The sequence below is a fragment of the Mastacembelus armatus genome, chromosome 4, assembly GCF_900324485.2.
Source record: "Mastacembelus armatus chromosome 4, fMasArm1.2, whole genome shotgun sequence".
In the NCBI taxonomy this organism is placed as follows: Eukaryota; Metazoa; Chordata; class Actinopteri; order Synbranchiformes; family Mastacembelidae; genus Mastacembelus; species Mastacembelus armatus.
Window position 1 is genome coordinate 22,503,291 of NC_046636.1, and position 7,419 is coordinate 22,510,709.

Here is a 7,419-nt window from a genome sequence, read left to right on the forward strand (position 1 = left end):
TTACCTAATCTCACACTGGTGCTGGAGGAGTCAAAGAATCACCAAAAACTGTGACATATACCCAGGGCACCATTTTTTGCACAAATACTGTAGGCAATCCATCCAGTAGTTGTTAAGATGCTTCAGTCCGGACTAATCTACACTAATAATTTTCTTTTAAAGTGCATGTAGAGGATATACATTTTCATTTTGTTAAATGAAACACAATATACCCAGAGGGCCCCATGACACTTTGCCTTTGTGTAAATAAGATTACTAATAGTTATGAATTAATTATGTGGTGTAGCAGTCATAGCTAATCAGTAGTCGGTGAGTATATGTGCTTTGCTGTGCCTCATGTGTTTGCCAGAGAGAGAAACTGCTGAGCAGCAAACCCGGCTCTGAGTAAAACGCCTGTTGGTGTTGTGCCAACACAGCACAACAAACCGTGTCATCGTCATAGCAACTGGCAGCATGTAATTAAAGTCAAGTTCGTGGCAAGTTCAACATCATGAAAAAATTGCTGTCAGTGGCAAATTTCAGCTAGAAGTCCATTTGCTGTGTATTGACAGTTTTGTGATGCCTTTTTTTTCTTTTTTTAGAATTTCAAAGAGAAAAAGAGACTTTCAAATAACCTGGATGATCAAAGCTGATGATTTGAATGATTCACTGTGTACGACCAGGCCCGTTCAGTGCTACTGCGTGAATTTACAGTCACAGCCATAATATAAATTAAACCAAGTCTTTCTGGATGGACATTTATAATTTATAGAGAATTATGTATGGTGCATGTTAGTATTGAAGTAAGTTAGATGTTTTTATATGTTCTGGAATGTGATGGTAACCCATTTGAAATTCACTTTACATGGCAGTTAGTAGCGAACTCCATCTTATGTAAGCGTGAAGTCATAAATAACATCCACAACTTTAGATTTTGACTCCCAGCTCTTAACAAATGCATTTGTTGACAATAATATCAGTAACAGCAGCTAAATATTTGACCAACAGAACGCTCAAGGCATTTCACAGATGGCGAGCTCAAGAAGTCAGGCAGCAGAAAATCTTCTTGAAGCAGAAGATCAGAGCAACATTAAAGGAACATTAAGGCTTAATTAGAGCTTCTTCATGCTCCTTTTATTCATCAACAAGAGAAACCTTCGGTGTAACTACACACAGCACTGCAGAAGGATGATGCAAACCAGCTCATGCACAAAATGACAATTCTGTCTTCATTTCATCAGGCCTTCTTGTCTTTTCGTCTGAGCATGAAATAAAATTAGGCGACCCTATAATAATCAAGCTCCACCACACAGTAAATTCAAAGGGAAGGGATGACACTGGCGCTCATTTATCAGCCTGTGACAGAGGTCAGGGCCTGTGAAGAAGGCTCAGATACAACCAGAAAGGAGGCAATAAGCCAAAGAACGTTGACAGAAGAGCAGAACAGTGAAATATATTGGTGAAAGTGAATTGATTGGTACCTGTTGCGGCACCATACAGGTCTTTCAGCCAGATTACATTTTTCTCTCTCTTCTCTGCACAGACTGATTGACATCTCCCTGACTCTGCCGGTAGGTTTCTCTCACCTCCACCACTCTCTCTCACCTCCATCATTACACTTTTACCAAATCTGAATCCCTTCACAGCACTACTAACTGTACATTTATCATCCATCTCCTGTAACCATGTACAATACTGTATTATCAGGTGAATCACCATAAGTGCAATATACTGTAGTCACTTTACCTGGTATTTATTTATTGATCCATAGATGTCTATATGCTGTACTTACCCATAGGCACATATCTACACACTTATAGTTTTTGTAGCTTCATAGTTTTATTCTATTTAATATTTTTAAATATTTTTAATTTCTTATTTATGTCACATCTTGCTACTTCTGGCACTCCGCTGTGTACTGTACTTACTGTTGCAACAACACAATTTCCCCATTGCGGGACAAATAAAGGTTTTCTTATCTTATCTTATCTTATCTTATCTTATCTTATCTTATATTTTCACTTGCCTCTATTCAATTTGAGTAAGCAAGCCCTGTAAGCAGCAAACATGTAGAACAACATGGACCTGGGTTTTTCCAATCATTAATGTCACTAATTATATCTCTGCTTTTCATGCTATTACAAAATATCTACTGTGAAAGAAAAGGTCTATTAGTAGATGAGCGTCAGTGATCCTACATTATTCCCAGCATTGCAAATTTTAATCTAAGTCTAGATAAGTGAAGATGTAAAAAAAGAATATAGTGTAAAAATGTACACATTCATGTGATATTATTATGAAGTTGAATTAAGGGGACTGGAAAGGGAAATAAGCTACCAGGATCCACTTTTGGTGAAAAGAACTGCAGACATGAAAACAAATGGTTGGTTAATGAAGCACCACCCCTTGTAATTGTATCAAAATAAAACCCAGTAGCACAAAACAAGCAAATTGCATATGACACCTGTGTTTATCTATTTTTACATTTTTACAAAACATTTCTAAGACACACACCTCCCTGAAGTATCAGGCTGTTACACCTGTGTTTTTACCTGTTTGCAGCACCACTTCACAGCCACACTGTGATGGGCCACTAGATATCAATAAAGTCTGCACAAAATACCTGGTATTTTGTTTATATGTCTAAAATGTTTCCTGTTTGGAAAAAAAGTTATTCCCGATTTCCACTTCACTGTGGTGGTTCATTTTTTCTGCCAGAGGCACATTAACAACAGAAATAACCACATTAGTAACAGGACTAACAATGCGTATATATAACAAACAAAAACTTGTAACCTCATTGTGCATGAATTTATATTATTTAAAAAATGATTTGGATTGATCTGTAGCCTGGAGAAATGTTTCCTGTACCCTTAAATGTCTCAGAACATGACTTGCATTTGTTGACTATGTACATTGCAACCAAAAATGAGAGCAACGTAATGCTCAGAGATTATTCCCATTTTATTTTGCAGCAGACCTCAACACTGTTATGACACACAAACACCAGCACCATATTCACCCACACTGTTGCTGCACCTTACACCCACACTGTTGCTGTTCACACTTGAGCTGGATTAGACTTTTCTCTGTCTTCACTGCACAGACTGATTGACATCTCTCTATAAGTCTTCTCACAGTATATTATATTTCCACTTGCCTCTATTCGATTTGAGTAAGCGAGTCCAGTAAGCAGCAAGCATGCAGAACTGCATGGACCTGGGTTTATCAATCATTAATGTCACCAATTATATCTCTGCTTTTCATGCTACTACACAGCATATTATATTTTCACTTGCTTCTGTTCGATTGCCCATGGGACATTCTGAAATTACTCCGTCTCCCTAAACAATCTCCATTATTGCCTTATGCATTTTCTGTGTAATTCGGCCGGTGCATGGTGTTGTTGTGACATATTACGCATTGAATCAGTTGGTTTGTGGAGATTGAAGATGAAATTGAAATTGTCAGAGTGCAGGGCATATTAAAGAGGCAGCAGTGTTTCATTAATTGAAAACGTTAACCGTCTGATGGAGTGCACTGTGGCTAATGAATAGGAGAGTGTGCCCTGTCATCTATAGATACCTTTATAGAAGTGTGCTTTACATGTACCATAGTCTGGGCTCCATCTTTCTATTAGCTAACCTCTTTGGTAGTGTACTGTCACACTCAGCATCAAGAGTGAGTCATGATGGTTTATTCGTTGGGCTCTTTCAACAATACTGGACTGGGTTGGAAGAGATCTGTGGGAGGCTAATGAAACAGTTCAAACAATCTGTGTGGGAATGAGGTTCTGAGTGTGCGTGGATGGATGGATGTGTGTAAATGTATGTTTGTTGAGGAAGGGATGAAGGAAAGAAGGCAGCTTCAGCAGAAACACAAAGTCACAGGACAGAAGAGAAAGAATGCCAGGGAAGACAACAGAGAATAAGAAGAGTGGAAGAGACGTAGGTGGGAGAAAAGGTTTGAGAGACTAAAATAAACGCCAAAAGATAAGAAGAAATTTGGAAAAGGTAGAAAAACGAGTGGAATGCAGAGTACTGAGGAATGCAGAACGATTCAAGGATATCTGGCCCTACACCAGAATGCAGAAATTGGCCGGTCAGTAAGCTATTGTGATCCTGAAGTGGAGAGAAGGAATTGAGTGGCTCCAGAAGCACACAAATGGCTCAACCTTATCTCACCTTGGTCACAAAACCCAGTCCCACAACACGTACAATTCACTTCCTGGCCTGTGTGCACTTTCATCTTTCAGGAGTTTGGACTGGTGTCGCTGAGGAAGCAGCATAAAGAGCCTAAATGTCTGTGGACACAGTCACGCAGGCTGTTTAGCCACTACCTTTCTGATTTAGTATTTAGTATTTTTGTCATTGGGCTCATTTTCTCAATATATAACCTTAAGTACCAAGCACAGCAAGTGGAGTGGACAAGCATGGAGCAGGAGAGATCTAAATAGCAGCTTTGCTTGTTTTCGGTTCAGTAAAATCCAGATGAGGAGGGTCAATGGTGACTCATCTTTATTTATATATTTCCAGTGGCTATCAGAGAAATTTTGGTAAAAAATGACAATGTGGAAACAATTATCACCTGAATTTGAAGCAACACTCAGCTTTATGATGCTTTATAGTGTTTAGCCTGGGACTTGCGGAAAATAAAACTATAGCAATCAGCCTTATGCATTAAAAGTAAAAGAAGGAATAATAGAGAATAATGCTCTTTGGGCTTCAAGCAGAAATGAAACCATGAGAAATGTTTAAAAAAATAAAATCACTGTTTTGGTAGAACTATCAACAACTTTTTTTTTGGTTATACTTTTCTATAAAATCTGAATCTTAAGATAAGATTAGTAACTGCAGCTGTCAGTCCAATGTAGTGCAGAAAAAGAGCAAACTTTAGTTTAGTCTCAGAAATGTAATGAAATAGAATTAACAAAAAAAGGAAATATAGTACCTCATAATTGAAACAGTACTTGAATAATTGCACTTTCTACCACTGCGGAGGAACATACTAAAAGCAGCTTAATAAAGCCAGATTTCCAGAGTGACAGCCGGGGTCATATAACAAAACACGGCGCAGTGTACACACAGCTGGCAGAGCAGAATGCGAGGTTGATGGTGTATGAAAGACCTGGCTCAGACTGATGTTTTTGCTGGCTTTGCTCCTCATCTCTGACTCTCTCTCTCACACACACACAGTCACACGCACACAGTCGCACACACAGACTGTAAAAGAAGCTGTTAGTGAGCCAACGCACTACCATCTGCAGCCGTCATTAGGACAGGCGTGAATGCAGATTCATGGGTGAAGCCATTCAACAACCTGGCTGCAATAAAGATGAAGAAGATAAACAGAGTTAAGATGCATATTAATCTTTCTGATTTGGATAAGCAGCTTGCTGTGCATGCATATGTGTGCAGAAAAAAAAAAAAACAGAAGCATGTTTTTGACTGCAGCTCTTTATGTTTATGAGAGAGCTAAAGGCACAGTAATTCTGGAGGAAAAGAGGCAGAGCAGCTATGAGGTTGAGTAGCAGCCTGTCAGGCCTAAGATGATGCTAAACCCCCTGTTTGCATTTCATAATCTTCTTGAACTTTGGCAGTGTCATTAGGAGATAATACAGGATACAGCCAGAGTTCCCTATCGATTTGCCATGCCTGCCAGATGAGCCTGATATCGACCCAAGAACAAGGTTATGATGAGCAGCCTTTTCACGCCTTTAATTTATCTGCTCATCTCAAAACTACGTTGGATTACAAGAACAAATCTGGACTATAAATAGTATGTTTTTAAGCCTTTTCATTGGTTATTATGAAAATGCCCCAAACATACCAGGGCTGATGACATAATGTCAGTGATTGTTTGCAGTGTGCTGCTCCAAGTGGCTGTAACACAGCTCTTACTTCTGCACAGCACCAGAGGAGAGCTGAAGGGCATTTTCAGCGTGAATTTAAGAGAAACTCCCCAATAAGCAGCCTTAATGAGCACTGTCCTTGGAGCTCACAGAGCTAAGCGAAGAACATCAGTCAACCAGCCTGAACAGAGGCAGAAGATGTAAACGAGATGCTATATTCAGTGCAATTGATTGTCGCCGGGAAACAGAAGCTGGAAATGTGGCTTCTCCTGGTGTTTCTGAATAATAATGAAACGCGTGAGTCACATTTCAAAGGAAATGAGAAGAATGAGAGAGAGCGAGGCAGGTAGAAGGACAGAGAGAAAGAGAGAGGGCTGTGTTTTTCAGACAACCATTCATTGATAAGAGCAGGCTCATATTCAGCTCATCAGAGGAAGTTCAGGTGAAGTGAAGGTCTCTGAGGTTAGGTAGTATAACAGTAGGTGTATTCATAAACAAAATGCCTCTCATTCTTTTTTGCCTTCTCCCCTGCTTTCTCTTACATTTGATCCCTCTCACTTGTCTGTCTCTTCCTTCCTCACCTCTTTTCCTCCTACTCTTCTTCACTTGCACCGCTGAGGGATTTGCCCTTGGTGACCCACTCAGTTGCTTTAGCTGTTTGCTGTCAGAACACAGTTATAAACTGTTATAAAAGCACAGCTATAAAAATATGGGAGCAAAATTCTATTAGTTTTATTGATATCTTGAGTGTGGAGAAAATATTTTGCCTAATCCAAAGAGATTTGGAAATGCATCTCCTTCAGCACATGAAGGTCAAAGCAGTGCAGATTGTTTTCTAGTAAAGTGATCTGCAGCTTGGAGCAAAACTGGATCTCTGTGTACAGAAGAACATGATGAGAGCAAAGAGAGGGCATATTTGAACAGCTGAAAGAAAACAAGTGGGTTTTGCATTCACTTTTCAGAAAAGAGTAACAAATGCTTGACAAACCGATCAATACAATCATTCTATATATATTGATGTGTGCAACTGGGGAATACTGCCCTTGGCTACAGGAGTGTGTTTCTTTTTCAGCATGTAGTAATTTCAAGTGGTAGGCCTTCTATTCCCTGGGGTGTAAACTTTGATCAGGGTGTGCAGAATAAGTCTGGAAAACATTTAAGATTGAACATTTGTTTTTTTAAGATTCAAAGCAGCATATCTAACATGTATTTGCAAAGATCCTTAATAAGATTATAAGGAGTATACAGTATGTAAATGGTATCTATCTATCTATCTATCTATCTATCTATCTCTCTGTTCATATCTAGCCACATAGTTTGATGTAGCATACATTTATATATATATTTCTCAAAATGTCCACCTGCTTTACTAAGACATTATAATGTATTCTGGTTTTACTTTATGTTGTATTGCATCACTACTCATGTTCTTTTTTGAAGTATAAAAAATGTCATTATATTGAATCCTCTTAAAACACAGTATTTATGCCAAATGGATGATTATTACAAATAAAAATGTGTGCACAGTGTTGTAGCATTATAAAAAGACAGTGACAAGCAGCAAATAACTCCACTTCAACCAAACATAA